The following is a 16,115-nucleotide window of genomic DNA, read 5'->3' as shown; positions in this document are numbered from 1 at the left end:
CAAAAGGAAGTTGAGACTAATGTCTGTTAACCTAATTCTATGGAGTTGTTATAGGGCAAGATGAGACAATGAACGTGTAACATTTTTGTGAATGATAAAGCTCCTTACAAGGTTGGTTACCTTTATTTTACTTTACTTATTTATTTTTTCTTTCAGCATGAATGCAGTCCCCCACTACCACAAACTATGCATTTGAGTTTCTCACATTTGGGGAAATCGCAGGGGTCAGCACATCTGGAATGCAATGGGTAAGCCTCACCCTGGGAAAACCACCTTCATGATCATGGTATCTCCCCTGCCAGGTAAGTATTACCTTTGTTTTAATAAAAAAACAAACAACAAACTCAAGGCCTGGCCGGTGTGGTTCAGTGCTTGAGCATTGACCTATGAACAAGGAAGTCACTGTTGGATTCCCGGTCAGGGCACATTGGGATTCAATCCCCAGTAGGGGGAGTGCAGGAGGCAGCTGATCAATGATTCTCATCATTAAAGTTTCTAGCTCTTTCTCCCTCTCCCTGAAATCAACAAAAATATATTTAATTAATAAATAAATAAACTCAAGAATTTCCAAACTCAAGTTCTCTCATTACCTGTTCCATGTTGAGAATATCAGATGAGATGGAGAGGAGCCACAGAGTATATATTATGTCAAAATGTCCCTAATGTGTCAGAGTCAGATCACATACTTGCTGGGACACTCAGTCCCCTTCTTCACTTCTCAGCCTAAACTTAGCCCCAAATTTCCCCTTTCCAGCCCTCAGGTAATTTCCCCTTTCACTTCCTACACCCTTCTGCCTTCTTCTCATCAAGAGGAGGGCAGCCTGGCCCGCATGGCTCAGTGGTTGAGCATCAGCCTGTGAGCCAGGAGGTCACGGTGCGATTCCCAGTCAGGCCACATGCCCAGGTTAAGGGCTCAATCCCCGTGTGTGTGTGTGTGTGTGTGTGTGTGTGTGTGTGTGTGTGTGTGCAGGAGGCAGCCAATCAATGAATGATTCTCTCTCCTCATTGATGTTTCTATCTCTCTCTCCTTCTGCCTTCCTCTCTGAAATCAATAAAAATATTTTTAAAAAAGAGGATGGCAAATCATGTCTTCCAGATCCCTATCAAAGCAGGTTCTCGGAGGGATCAGAACAGGTGTCCTGGTGGCCACACTACGGTTGCAAGACAAAGTGAGTTCTGCCTCCAAACTTCTACACCAACTACCAACATCTGCTTGTTCATTCATGCAACAAATATTTCTTAAGCACGTTCTCTGTGCCAGGCACTGTGCCAGCTACTGGGGGTACAGTCCTGGGGAAGAACTACAAAGTGGGGGGTAGATGAAGCAGTTAGGAAATTCTGAGAGATCACAGGTATTTGACACATGATTTCACATTTTCCAGTGCTCAGCTGCATACTTCCTCTCATTTATTCCTCAAGCACTTATGAACATGCTCTGATGAAACTCTGTCCTAAGATTTTCAGAGTCTAAGGGAACCATCAAAACCAGCTTCTTGGAAAAAGCTTCAGTAAGCTGAGACCTCCCAGTTCCTTTGTTTCGGGAGAAAGCACTGAGCTTGAACTTGTGGATATGGAAACGTAAAGGAGTAACTTCTGAAATGGAGATGTTGGATGTGTCCTGGCTCCAAGAAGCTACAATGGCCTTAGGGTGCCAAAGAGAAAGGGTAGAGGGAGAATCCTGGTGGAGAGGAGGCCTGACCTAAAGGTGTCCCCTCTTCGTCAGATCCTTGGTCTAGGTTCAGGCTCCAAGGGTCAGGATTTGAAGATAAGGGTCAGAAGCTAACCAAACCGTTCACAGATGACTTTGGGAGACTTGGACCATTCACTACAACTTTGAGATGCACTAACAACATTTAGCACTAAATTGGGGCAGTGGGCAAGGATATTTTTCCATTTATTTTTAGAGAGGGTGGAAGGGAGAGGGAGAGAGAGAAAGAGAGAAAGAAACATCGATGTGAGAGAGATACATCAATTGGTTGTTTCCAGCACACACCCCAACTAGGGCTGGGGATTGAACCTGCTAACCCAGATATGTGCCTTGACTAGGAATTGAACCCCAGACCCTATGGTGCATGGGGCAGCGCTCTAACCACTTAGCAACACTGTCCAAGTGTGTTTCCTATTCTTGACTCAGATACCACTGTCACCCCACCCCAACTCTGTGGCAACACCTCTGGTCCCCATGTAGCTTGTCACTCCTCATGTGGCGTGAGTGTGTGTCCATGATAGACTTTCGTACTTTTCCCAAAGGCGCCCTGGCCTCAGCAATAAGTTGATAAGTATCACTACCCTGACTGGACAGATACAGAATGAAATGGAGACTGACTTTACCAAGGTCACCAGAGTGACAGCCAGAGCTGGGGCACTGGGACAGCCAGGCTCCCTATTCTAGCTCAGGTGTCCCCAGCGCCTCCGGAGTACTGAGCACTGGGCACGTGGAGATTGTGTGTCCCAGTTTTTATTTTATTTTATTTTAAAATCCTCACTCGAGGATATGTTTTTATTGATTTTAGAGAGAGAGGAAGGGGGGGGGAGAGAGAGAGAGAGAGAAACATCGATCAGTTGCCTCCCATACACCCCCAACCTAGGTATGTGCTCTGACCAGGAATCGAACCTGCAACCGTTTTGGTGTATGGGACGACACTTCACCCACTGAGCCACCTGGCAGGGCCCAGTCCTGTGTTTAAATGGCCACATCATTTTCGTGAACTCAGTCCTCCTTGTTAGACCATGTGCCCCAACTTTCCCTCTGAATATGTGGTGATGAAGAGTCTGCTGGAGTCACAGGGTCCAGGGCCTGCCCTGGGGCTGAAGCCGAGGCCTTGTTTAGCGGATGCAGAAGAGCACGGGACCACCCCTGGCTGACCTCTCCTGGGACCACCCCTGGCTGACCTCTGCTGGGACCACCCCTGGCTGACCTCTGCTGGGACCACCCCTGGCTGACCTCTTCTGGGACCCCCCCTGGTTGACCTCTTCTGGGAACCCCCCTGGCTGACCTCTGCTGGGACCACCCCTGGCTGACCTCTGCTGGGACCCCCCCTGGCTGACCTCTGCTGGGACCACCCCTGGCTGACCTCTGCTGGGACCCCCCCTGGCTGACCTCTGCTGGGACCCCCCCTGGCTGACCTCTGCTGCGGGAAGCGCCTGGCTGACCTCTGCTGGGACCCCCCCTGGCTGACCTCTGCTGGGACCCCCCCCCTGGCTGACCTCTGCTGGGACCACCCCTGGCTGACCTCTGCTGGGACCCGCCCTGGCTGACCTCTGCTGGGACCCCCCCTGGCTGACCTCTGCTGGGACCCGCCCTGGCTGACCTCTGCTGCGGGAAGCGCCTGGCTGACCTCTGCTGCGGGAAGCCCCTGGTTGCTCCTTGCCCACCAGGACCTTCGAAGGCCGGGGCTGGGAGTCACCCTCAGCTGGCAGGTGAGCCAGAAAGCCAGTCATTATGACACTGAGGTCATGTTCTTGTCAGCAAGGCCAGAACTAGGCCTTCCTCCACCCTCCTGCCTCTCCCTCCCCACAGGGGATAAGCTGTCGTCAGCCTTACTTCCTGCCAAACTAGAAAGCACGAGGGTGATGGGTGGCTACAGGAATGCTGAGGCTTTAATGGGGCACAGATGGCATGGCAGGGGTGCCACCCCCAAGCCTCCAATTACTGGGGGAGCTGCAGGGGCAGAGGGAGCCAAGCAGCAGTCACGGCTGTGGGGAGGCAGGCCCAGCCCCGGGGAAGTGGCCTCTGGGCCAGTGACTTGTTTTATGGGGCTCTGTAGCTCTGTCTTGCAGGAGGAGAGAACCACATTCCTAAGCTTAGGGGATCACTGCCTTAGAACACTGCTTCCTGTGTCTCCTGTCCCCACCACCGGTGTCCCCATTTGGCCTTTGCCAGCTGTGCCACAGATGGGCCCTGCTGTGGAAATCACCCAATGTTGTAAACTTCCTCCAGGTTCCTCAGAGGGGACCACACCTTTTCGCCTCTGTCACATCCTTCTCGTTCCCCTCACACAGTGAGGCAGAGAGGGAGCAGGGGCCTTTTTCATTTTATACTAGAGGCCGGTGCACGATATCCATGCACTCGAAGGGGGGGGGGTGGGGGGGATCCTCGGGGGATGTCTGCTGTTTGCTTAGGCAGCTCTTGGCAGTTGGACATCCTTAACGCGGCTGCAGAGGTGGTAGAGGCTCCCACCACCACCACTGTGCTCGCCAGCCGTAAGCCCAGCTTCTGGCTGAACGGCGCTGATCCTGTGGGAGCGCACTGACCATCAGAGGCAGCTCCCACATTGAACGTCTGCCCCCTGGTGGTCAGAGTCATTATAGCTACCGGTCGTTCCACCGTTTGGTCATTTTGCATATTAGCCTTTTATTATATAGGATACCTTTCAAAGAAGCATTTCTAGTTCTACTGTATTTTTATTGATTGGTTGGTTTGAGAGGGGGGGGGAGAGAGAGAAACATTGATTTGTTGTTTCACTTATTTATATTTATTCATTCATTGGTTGACTCTTGTATGTGCCCTGACTGGGGATCGAACCCACAACCTTGGTCTATCGGGATGATGCTCAGCCAGAGCTAATTTATCATAACTTAAAAACTATTTTTGTGAATATAGCATCAATTTTCTTCCTCATTTTACTTTGGAAAACCCCAGGCTGACCCAGTGGGAGTTGAGCCCAGATTGGTGGTGACTTGCTGGGTTGGCTTGGGGCGTGCTGTGGCCCTAAGGGGGGCCCTGGGAGCGGCTCAGTGGTGTGTTGGTGGCACGGAGGCAGGGACGAAGCTGCGGCCCTGTCCCTTCTCTGCCTCTTGGTTTCACCTCTGATCGGTGGAAGTGCTTTTCCCAAGGCTCAGGGGCCTCGGCCCTGGTGCTGCTCACCCAGAAAGGGCCCTGGAGCTTCCGCCTGTTGTCGAGCCCGGCCAGGCTCCGCTCAGTTGGCGCTCTGCCTCCAGAACCAAGCTGCCTGGACTTGCTTTCTGAGAGGAGAGCAAGCAGGAAGTGCGGACACTCACCAGGTTCGGTGTGCAGAAGGTTCCCGACTCCTGGCAGCCTGCTGGTCCCACTCCAGGCGCAGGTGGCTGCAGGATGGATGACTCAGGTAAGAAGTGCAGGACAAACAAGCCCGTGTTCTCATCCCAGCAGGGTGACGACTCTAATTAGCTGTCCTGTCATCACTGTACCACCACCTTCTGAGGGTGGGCTTGCCAGGGCCCGAGGGACTGGCAGGAATGTGGTTATCTTGGCCTGTGTCTTGTTGCCCAAGATGTTTCTAGAGCTGGGCTGGGAGCTGAGCCCGTGGCCCCTGCATTGTCTGATGATGTCATGGAGGCTATTGGGCTAAAAGAGCCCAACTCCGAGCAAGGACGTGTGGAGAGGAAACTCTGGTATGTGTCTCCTGAGCCCAGCACCTCTTGTGTCAGTGCTCTCTGGCCTCAGGAGACACAAAAGACCCGGCAAATTGGAGAAACTTGGCAAGAGAGATGATTGGGCTGAAGCCAACAGGGTAGCTGAGTGGCCAGGTGTGCAGCTAAGGATTGTCATACCTGCCTTGTTTAAATAATACTAAAAAAAAAAAAAATAGCTATTTACTGAGCACTTACTATGTGCCAGACACTGTTGGAAGCACTTCACATGTCTCATTTACTTCTCAAAACACCCCTAGGACATAGCTGCTGGCACTCTCCTCCTTTTACAGATGGAGAACCCGAGGCATGGAGGAGCTGGCTCAGAAGCACACAGCTGGTAACCAGTGAATCCAGGATTTGAACCCAGGCTACCAGAACTCCCACACGATACAGCCTCTCTCCGGCTGTCACAGGGGCTGCAGCACAGGAAGGCTGAGCCCTGACGGGACCTCAGGCTCCTGCGTCTGGCCCAGCCATACCACCACCTGTGATCTTGGCTGTCACTGCTGAGTCTGGCCGCCAGTGGAAGCGGGGGAAGGGGGCGGGGATTGTTGTGCCAAGTAGGCTTTGCCACTGGGAGGTTCTAGTCCAATGTCTCTACCCAGCCTGTAAACAGCCTGAGGGAAGGCCCCTCTCCGCCTCCCCTGGGCAGCCCTGCTGGGAGTGTTTACTGCTGACTTTCAAGGGCGGCTTCAAGGGCGTGTGAGCAGGACGGCGATAAACGCGTGGCCTGGTGCCCCTGACTAATAGAGCAAAGCTGCTTCCCCACTCCACGCCTCAGTTTCCCCACTTGATTCAGTGGAGACACCGACCTCTTTGTGCTCAGTGCTAATTAGTCAGGGTTAATTAGCATTAGTCACAGGCTTTGGCATCCTCACAATCAAAGGGTCATCTGCTGGGTCGCGGCCGCACCGTGGCCACGATGACATCAGTCAGACGCACGCGTGCCGTGCCCTGTGAACGTGTCTTCAGAGCTTCCTTGGTGGCTGGCTCACTTTCTGGTTGGCGCTGTAACAGCATGAGGAAGTCACCTCAGGAGGGCCGCCGCGTGTGTGCCAACGTGGCTGCCAATGGCTTACCGTCCCCTGGGTTTCCTCTTGCAGCTGAATTCCCCTTCAGTCTGCTTCTGGTCCTTGCTACCCTGGCCCTTAATCCTGGTCACAGGGTCCTAACCCTGACACCCCCACCCCCCGCCTCTTTCTTTCTTTCTTTCTTTCTTTCTTTCTTTCTTTCTTTCTTTCTTTCTTTCTTTCTTTCTTTCTTTTTAAAAAATATATTTTGCCGAAACCGGTTTGGCTCAGTGGATAGAGCGTCGGCCTGTGGACTCTAGGGTCCCAGGTTCGATTCCGGTCAAGGGCATGTACCTTGGTTGCGGGCACATCCCCAGTGGGGGGTGTGCAAGAGGCAGCTGATCGATGTTTCTCTCTCATCGATGTTTCTAACTCTCTATCCCTCTCTCTTCCTCTCTGGTAAAAAATCAATAAAATGGCCGAAACCGGTTTGGCTCAGTGGATAGAGCGTCGGCCTGCGGACTCAAGGGTCCCGGGTTTGATTCCGGTCAAGGGCATGTACCTTGGTTGCGGGCACATCCCCGGTGGGGGGTGTGCAGGAGGCAGCTGATCGATGTTTCTAACTCTCTATCCCTCTCTCTTCCTCTCTGTAAAAAATCAATAAAATATATTAAAAAAATCAATAAAATGTATTTTTTTAAAAATATATATATATTTTTATTGCTTTTTTACAGAGAGGAAGGGAGAGGGAGAGAGAGAAACATTGATCAGCTGCCTCCTGCACACTCCCTACTGGGGATGTGCCCGCAACCAAGGTACATGCCCTTGACCGGAATCGAACCTGGGACCTTTCAGTCCGCAGACCAACGCTCTATCCACTGAGCCAAACCGGTTTTGGCCCCACCTCTTTCTTATCTCAACAAACATCCATTCTCTCCATTTTGCTCCCTGCTGTTTCAATAAGTGTTTTTGGTCTACCTCTCTGAGCCTGCAGTAGAAAGAAACCAGGCAGCTTCAGCCTTCAAGGAATGTGAGTTTGGTTAGGAGAGAAGACCTATAACAAAATGACAAAGTAAGAACAATGCTACCCTAGCTGGCGTGGCTCAGTTGGTTGAGCGTCATCCAGCCCAGTTGGTTGAGCATCATCCAGTGCACCGGAGGGTCACCAGTTTGAATCCCAGTCAGGGCACTTGCCTGCGTTTCAGGTTCGATCCCCGGTGGGGGTGTGCAGGCGGCAGCCAATCCATCTCTCTCTCATATTGATGTTCCTCTCTCTCTTTTTCCCTCTTCCTTCCTCTCTCTAAAATAAATTTTTAAAATGATGCTGAAAAAGAGAATAATTTATTTGAAAAGTATTGTCCACCAATGCTGGTCTGCTAGTGATGAGTATAAATGGGGAGGCAGGTTTGCCTGGTCTCAGCGAGTCCAGCTAGAGGAAGTCAGACGTGGAGCACGGCGGCCATCTAGTGGCTCTGGCAGGAACTGCTTTATTACGGCTGGGCCCTAAGGCCACACACCTGGTCTGGACTCTCAGGCCGGCTACAGTGACTGCAGTTCTTTTGGAACCTGGCATGATGGTGAAGGAGGGGAGATTTTCTAGGCACTTAATATCTAAAAAGTTTCTTTTTACTTGACATCTAATTTCTTTGGATCTGCAGAAGAAAGGTCTCGGTTCTGGTTTGACATCCATTTTCTTCCCGTATTAGAGAAGAAGCAACCGAAGCTCATGGAAGTCCAGGACCAGGGCACTGCTGAGCCATGACCCCGAGCCAGGACGTACCCAGACACATCAACAGAGGAAGAGGGGTGATGACTGCTGCTGCCTAAACCTAACAGGAAGGATTAAGGGGACAGAACTCAAGAGTGGTCTTGGTCTGTACATATGAAAGGTTGATGGCAGTAGAAGCAGCCATTTCTTTTCTTTTTAATGTGGTAAAAACACACACACCCAAAAACGAGATAACATAAAATTTACCATCTTAACGATTTCTGAGAGTACAGTAAGTCGTGTTAGCTACATGCATACTGCTGTGCATAAAACTCCAGAACTTTTTCATCTTGCAAAACTGAAGCTCAGTACCCACTCAATGCCAACTCCCATATTCCTTCTCCCAGCACCTGGTAACCTCATTCTACTTTCTACAAGTCTGACGCCTTTATCCTTTATTTTTTAAATTTATTTATTTATTTATTTATTTAGGCTAGTCAAGTGAAGCAGTGGGAGTGGAGAAGGAACAAAGAAATCTGTAACTGGCTGTGATCAATTAGTTGTAAGACACCACTGCACTCGGACCAGCCTAAAATTTATTTTTTAATCTTTATTGTTGAGAGTATTCCCACCCTCTCTTCATTTGCCTCCATCCGGTTCCTGCCCTGCCTCAGGCCTTCGCCACCTTATTGTCTGTGTCCATAGATAATGCATATATGCACATAAGATCTTTGTTTAATCTCTTCCCGCCTCCCTCACCCCCCTTCCCTCTGAGAATCATTAGTCTATTCCAGTGGTCGGCAAACTCATTAGTCAACAGAGCCAAATATCAACAGTACAAAGATTGAAATTTCTTTTGAGAGCCAAATTTTTTAAACTTAAACTTCTTCTAATGCCACTTCTTCAAAACAGACTCGCCCAGGCCGTGGTATTTTGTGGAAGAGCCACACTTAAGGGGTCAAAGAGCCACATGTGGCTCGCGAGCCGCAGTTTGCCGACCACGGGTCTATTCCATTTCCATGCCTCTGGTTCTATTTTATTCACCAGTTTATTCTGTTCATTAGATTTCTTATTCGTTTATCTTGATTTTTAGAATCAATTGTTGATAGATATGTATTTATTGCCTTTTTATTGTTTATATTTTTTTATCTTTTAATTTTCCTTCTTCTTCTTCTTCCTCTTCTTAAAGACTGCCCTTCAACATTTCATGTAATACTGGTTTGGTAGTAATGAACTCCTTTAGCTTTTTCTTGTCTGTGAAGCTCTTTATCTGACCTTCAATTCTAAATGAGAGCTTTGCTGGGTAATCTTGGTTGTAGGTCCTTGCTATTCATCAGTTTGAATATTTCTTGCCACTCCCGTCTGGCCTGCATAATTTCTGCTGAGAAATCAGCTGACAGTCAGATGGGTGCTCCCTTGTAGGTAACTAACTGCTTTTCTCTTGCTGCTTTTAAGATACCTTCTTTATCTTTAGCCATTGGCATTTTCATTATGATGTGTCTTGGTGTGGTCCTCTTGTTTGGGACCCTCTGTGCTTCCTGAACTTGTAAGTCTATTTCTTTCACGAGGTAGAAGAAATTTTCTGTCATTATTTCTTCAAATAGGTTTTCAGTATCTTGTTCTCTCTCTCCTTCTGGCACCTCCATAATGCATATGTTGGTACACTTGAAGTTGTCCCAGAGGCTCCTTACACTATCTTCATATTTTTGGATTATTTTTTCTTTTTGCTCTTCTGATTGGGTGTTTTTTTGCTTCCTCATATTTCAAATCATTGATTTGATTCTCAGAATCCTCTACTGTTGAATCCCTGTATATTATTCTTTATTTCAGTCAGTGTATGCTTAATTTCTGACTGGTCCTTTTCCATTTTTTTGTCATTCTCACTAAGATTCTTGAAAGTCTCACTGAGTTCCTTGGAGGTCTCAAGAAGATTCTTGAGTAACCTTCTAACTGGTTTTGAACTCCATATCCAGTAGTTTGCTTTCTTCAATTTCTTTCATTTGTGACATGTTTCTTTGTCTCTGCATTTTGGCTGTTTCCCTGTGTTTGTTTATATGTATTGGGTAGAGCTGCTACATCTCCTTGAGTTAGTAGAGTGGCCTTATGTAGTAGGTGTCCTATAGGGCCAAGTGGCTCAGCCTCCCCAGTCACCTGAGCTGGGCACTCTAGGTATGCCCCTGTGTTGGCTGTGTGCACAGTCTCGTTGTAGTTGAGACTTGATTGCTATTGGCATCACTGGGAGAAATTGACCTCCAGGCTAATTGGTTGCGGGGACCAGCTGCAACTACAGTGGGAGAGCTGCTGTGCAGGAGACACCCTTATGGGGCAGGACTTGCTTCAGTGGGGCTTTGGTGCTCACTGAGTCTGACTTTTGAGTGTGTTGCTTATGGATGTGAAGAGTTGTAATCTGGTATGGTCTGATGCTGACCACTGGGTGCGCTGGCTCTAGGGTCTCCAGGGAGGTGCAAAGTTGGCCACTGCCTGGGGCCACCTGGCAGGAGCTACAGAGAGATCTGCAGATTCCTCCTATTTGTTTCAGGTTTGGAAGTGCCCAGGCGAGGCCCATCTGTGAAGCAAGGCAGGCTGGTTTTAGTGCCGGGTTTTGAGCCTTTTATTCATAGGTTTGGGACTCCCTGACCCAGCTGCAGCTTGTTTGAGAGGTTTTAGCAAAGTCTGAATCCTGAGCACGGACAGACCATTCATATGGAAAAGCTGCTGCAAACAGCTTGAGTGGGGCTGCAAATTGGATGGGTGGGGTCTCAGGGAACCCCTAGGGCAGAGCAAACAGTGTGCTCCAGGGTGATGGGGACTCAAATATGGCTGCCAGTCAGCCCTGCGACAGGGGAGGTCTTGGCCCGATGTCAGACAATCCAGTTCCTCCCTGTATGTGTCTGGGTCCCCCAACTCCTCCTGGCACTGGAGCTCAGAAGAAGCAAGTCTAAGTTTGTGCCTGGCCCTTTAAGAGGAACACTTGGCCTTGGCTAGCTTGGCTCAGTGGATAGAGCATTGGCTTGCAGACGGAAGGGTCCCGGGTTCGATTCCGGTCAGGGGTACATGCCTGGATTGCAGGCTCAATCCCCAGTGGGGGGCATGCAGGAGACAGCCAATTGATGGTTCTCTCTCATCATTGATGTTTCTCTCTCTCTCTCCCTCTCCCTTCCTCTCGGAAATAAATATATATATATTAGTATATTAAAAAGAAGAGGGACACCTGGGTCTCTGGTAGCCTCTGTGTTCCTCAGCCACAATCCCCACTGGTTTTTACAGCCCCAAGTTATGGAAACTTCTCTTCCCAGCTCTGGGACCCTGGGTGCAGGGTCTGGTGTAGGGCTGGGACCCCTTGCTCCTCATGGACGGCCTCAGCAGGGACACTCTCCCTTCAGATTAAAAAAGCAGCACACGTGGGTGCTGGTCCAGCCCGCTCCACCGCTCCTACCAGTCTCAATGTGCTTTCTAGTTGTCGGACTTCTATTCAGCCAGCTTTTAGGCAGCTCTGGATGATGGTTGTTCTGTATTTTAGTTGTAATTTTGATGTGATTATGGGAGGCGGTGAGTACAAGCGTTTACCTATGCTGCCTGCCATCTTGGTTCCAAGTCTGACTCCTTTAGATACTTCCTTTAGATATAAGTGGAAGCATGCAGTATTTGTCTTTTTGTGACTGGTTTATTTCACTTGGCATAATGTCCTCAAGGTTTACCCATGTTGTATCATATGACAGGATTTGCCTCCATTTTATTTTTTAAAAAATATTTTTATTGATTTCAGAGAGGAAGGGAGAGGGAGAGAGAGAGATAGAAACATCAATGATGAGAATCATCGATCGGCTGTTTCCTGCACACCCCCCACTGGGGAATCAGCCCGAAACCTGGGCATCTGCCCTTGACCAGAGCTGAACCTGGGACCCTTTAGTCTGCAGGTCCTCGCTCCATCCACTGAGCCAAACCAGCTAGGGCAGGATTTACTTCTTTTTTAAGGCTGAGTAACATTTTATTTTATGCATATACCACATTTTCTTTATCCATTCACCTGCCCGTGGGCACTTAGGTTGCTTCCACCTTTTGACTATTGTGAATAATGCTGCTGTGATCATGGATGTGCAGCCATTTTTTAAAAATATATTTTTTTTATTGATTTCATAGAGGGAGAGGGAGAAAGAAAAAGATCAATGATGAGAATTATTGATCTGCTGCCTCCTGCACATCCCCTACTGGGATTTGAGCCTCAACCCAGGCATGTGCCCTTGACCGGAATAGAATCTGGGACCCTTCAATCCACAGGCTGACACTCTATCCACTGAACCATGCTGGCTGGGCTGCAGCTATGAAGAGGCTCAGCCCAGAAAAAGATGAACTAGATTCTACACTGGAGTGAAGGTGGATTGAAGGTGAATGGAAGGAAGGGTGGAGAGGAGGGCAGAGCGCCTTCTATTCTTACTATATGATTTAGAACAGGTAGCCTTCCTGCCCAGTTTATAACCGGTGAAAATGATACCCAGTATAAGCTAGTAAGCTACAAAGAATGTTTGATATATTTGTTTGCATACAAAATATTTACCAAAAGTAGGCAATATATTATTTGGCAACTCTCAAGATAAAACTTCATTATTGCCCTGGCTATTTTGGCTCAGTGGTTAGACCATCAGCCCGTGGACTGAAGGGACATGGATTCAATACTGGTTAAGGCCACTGTCTCAGTTGTAGGCTTGATCCTCGGCCCAGTTGGGTGCATGTGTGAGGCAACCAATTGATGTGTCTCTCTCACATGGATGTTTCTCTTTCTCTTCCCCTTACTTCCACTCTCTCTAAAAATCAATGGAAAAGGTATCCTTGGTGAGGATTAACAACAAAAAAGAACAAAAAATATACAACTTTATTATTATTCTATCTTAATGTTGTCACTTATTGCTATTACTTGGACGGTTTCTCACCTAGAGACATACAAAAAGAATCAAAAAAAGACATACAAAAAGAATCAGAGAAACAATGAAATAGAAAAACTTTTTTAAAAATACGTTTTTATTGATTTCAGAGAGAGAGGAAGGGAGAGGGAGAGAGAGATAGAAACATAGATGAGAGAGAAACATCAACAGCGATCGGCTGCCTCCTCTACGACCCCTGCTGGGATCAAGCCCACAATGTAGGCATGTGCCCTGACCATGAATCAAACTGGCAACCTTTCGGTGCATGGATGATGCCCAACCGAGCCACACCAGCCAAGGCTGTTTTCAACTTATAGGTTATTTTCAACTTATTTTAAGTAACCATGTACTGAACAGCTTCCTGTATATAACTTTTCCTCTTTTGAACTATATTTTTGGTTAGAAGGCAGGCAGTATAGTTAGGAGCACTGTGCCACGCCGGCACGGCCAAGGGTGACCCTGAGTGGGGGCGGCTGAAAGGCTTAGAAAAGACAGACAAGAGAATGAAAGCTGGGTCTCGGTGGGACGCTGCTTCCTCATGGAGAGACAGCGACAGCGCCCACAAGCCGTGTCTTTATTTTATAGCAGATGCCACGAGGCAAAGTAAGGGCGTGGTCAAGATGTTTACAACATTCTCGTGGGTTTCAATCCTACTCAACTACATGCACCTGAACTCTATCAAGCCCACTTCACTCAGGCATGTGGGGCCATGTGTTCAGACCGTAGGTTCAAGCTCACAACCATAGCTGTTGGCTGTAATTGTGCTGGGAGGGCCCTGCCCTCCAAGCTGGGACTTGCACGTGGCCATGAGAGGACTGTGCCCTCTCATTAGGCCAAGGCTTGAACCTGTCCAAACACTGTAGCCGCTCCCCACAGAGCACAGATGGCTGGTGTTTGAATTCTGGCCTTTTTACTTATCGGCCGTGTGACCTTGAGCGAGGTGAAATATGTAGCGTTTAGAAAATGTAGTGTATACTTGCTGTGGCAGCTATTTGCAGTAGTGAGGATATCGATTTTCAGGGTTCTCCCGTTCGAGGATCTTCCTCTCTCTCATGTCCCAGAGGCTGACCCCACCCGCAGTCTTTGCTTCACTGTCACTTCAAAATGGTTTGAACCCCACCGGCTACTCTCGTGCGGGTTCCTTCTTCCCCTTTGGGTCTAGTTACGGCTGGGCAAGACTGGCTAGGAAATGGACATGGAGGCTAAAGATGATTTTCTTATCTCTGTGACCTTGGTTTCCTCTTGAAAACAGTGAGGCCTTGTTGTAAATCTGGAATTCCCTCCAGGTTTGACATTTTATGTTCCTATTTCCACCCTCTTGAGGGCTGTGGCAAACAGCCCATTTTATTCTGTACCTACCCACTGGGAGAGTGACAGGGAGCTGACTGAAGTGAGGACAGAAAGCTGAGAAGTATATTATCAACACGGCCTGAATCTTTGGGTAATCTCTGGGTAAACTACCAGCCTTCCCCCGAGACCTTCCTACAAACTTTGTTCCCTTTTCCCTTTCTTACTAATTGGCTTCAGCTACATGATGCTGATTGGACTAGAGAGGCGTGGTGGAAAGAAAAACAATCACCACCGACCACCTTAGCCAGGGAGCAATGAGAAAAAAAGAGAGCTGGGATAAAGATGGAATGAATGGGTTCTAATTAAAGGGCTCAGATGCAGCCTTCACTTCTGAGGCATGGGTCAACTGACCCAGATAACAGCTACATAAAGCCAAAGAAAACCTAGAATAGGAATAAAACTAAAAATAGCAGGAAAACCGAGGAGGAGGTAGTGTTTGTAACTTTTGCTGTTGGTCAAGCTGTATATGCAGCTGTTTTTGTTGCTAAAATGGAAGGCTGTGGACGGATGTACAAGCTGGCTCTGAGGGCAGCCACAACCGGTCTATGAGTTTGATGAGTAAATGAGAAAAGCCCCCAAAGAGAATGCTCCAGCTGCCAAGTTTATTAAAGTTGGATAAAAATTTAAAGGGCCAGGTAAAAGACTCATTTCTGGATAGCAGTATCCCATGAGCAGATGCAAGGCATTCCCTGCTGCGGTGAGAGGCAGATTTTGACTTTGTACTTGGGAAGGAAGATCATAGGATTGCCGTGCTGAAAGGGATCACAGCTGTATTATAATGAAAAGAACAGAAGGCTGGGAAATGGATTGAGTGCGGCTCTGCCACATTCTAGCTATATGGCAGAGCTTGTTATTAAATGTCTTTGAGCTTCAGTCTTTCCCTCTGTGAAAACGAAATCAACTTAGATGGGAAATACAACCTTTGTTTAAATAAAACACAGAATCCTGGAGGCCTTAGTGGAGAAAAACAATAAAAGAAGAATCTGAAGGCTGGGAGGACTGGCCAAATGAGGGAGTCTGACTAGCCTTGAATAGCAGGGGGTCTTTGAGACACCACCACCTGCTCTGACGCTGGGATCACGATGGCAAAGAAGGCTCTGATGTGAGAGGTAGAGAGGAAAGCTTTGAAAGTTCTATTTACCAGCAGGAGACAAAGAGCACAGACATTGTATAGCATCCCCATAAGCTACCTAGTGTGGCTAGTGCAAGTGGGAAAATGCCTTAGAATGAAGATATAATGCTACCTTTGTAGGTATTAAAGTAGCAAAAATGATATTTTAGGCCATTATTTACTTTAAAAGAATCTGCCAAAAACAAAAACAAAAAACAACAAACATTTTTCAAATAAAGAATCAAATCAGGAAAAGTGGGTTCCTAGAAAGGCCAAATCAAAAACTTTGGAACAACCCACAAGAAGAATGAATAGCCTAGGGTTGAAGTGATGTCCTAGTATGTGGAAGACAACAGATGCTTTGGGAACAAAGTTCATGAGCTCAATCCCATCTGTATTGTAAGAATTCTCCAGAGAAATAGAACCAATAGGATATGTAGAGATTTATTATGAGAATTGGCTCACATGATAGAGGCTAAGAAGCTCCATTTGCCTTTTGCGAGCTGGAGCCAAGGAAAGCTGGTGGTATAGTTCCAGCCCCAGACTGAAGGCCTGAGAACCAGGAGCTCCAATGTCCAAGGGCAGGAGAAGATGGATGTGCCATCTCAAGCAAAGAGCAAATT

The sequence above is a fragment of the Cnephaeus nilssonii genome (genome assembly GCF_951640355.1).
Source record: "Cnephaeus nilssonii genome assembly, chromosome: 12".
Classification (NCBI taxonomy): domain Eukaryota; kingdom Metazoa; phylum Chordata; class Mammalia; order Chiroptera; family Vespertilionidae; genus Cnephaeus; species Cnephaeus nilssonii.
The sequence above is the reverse complement of the archived record's forward strand: the minus strand, read 5'-3'. Positions refer to the sequence as shown.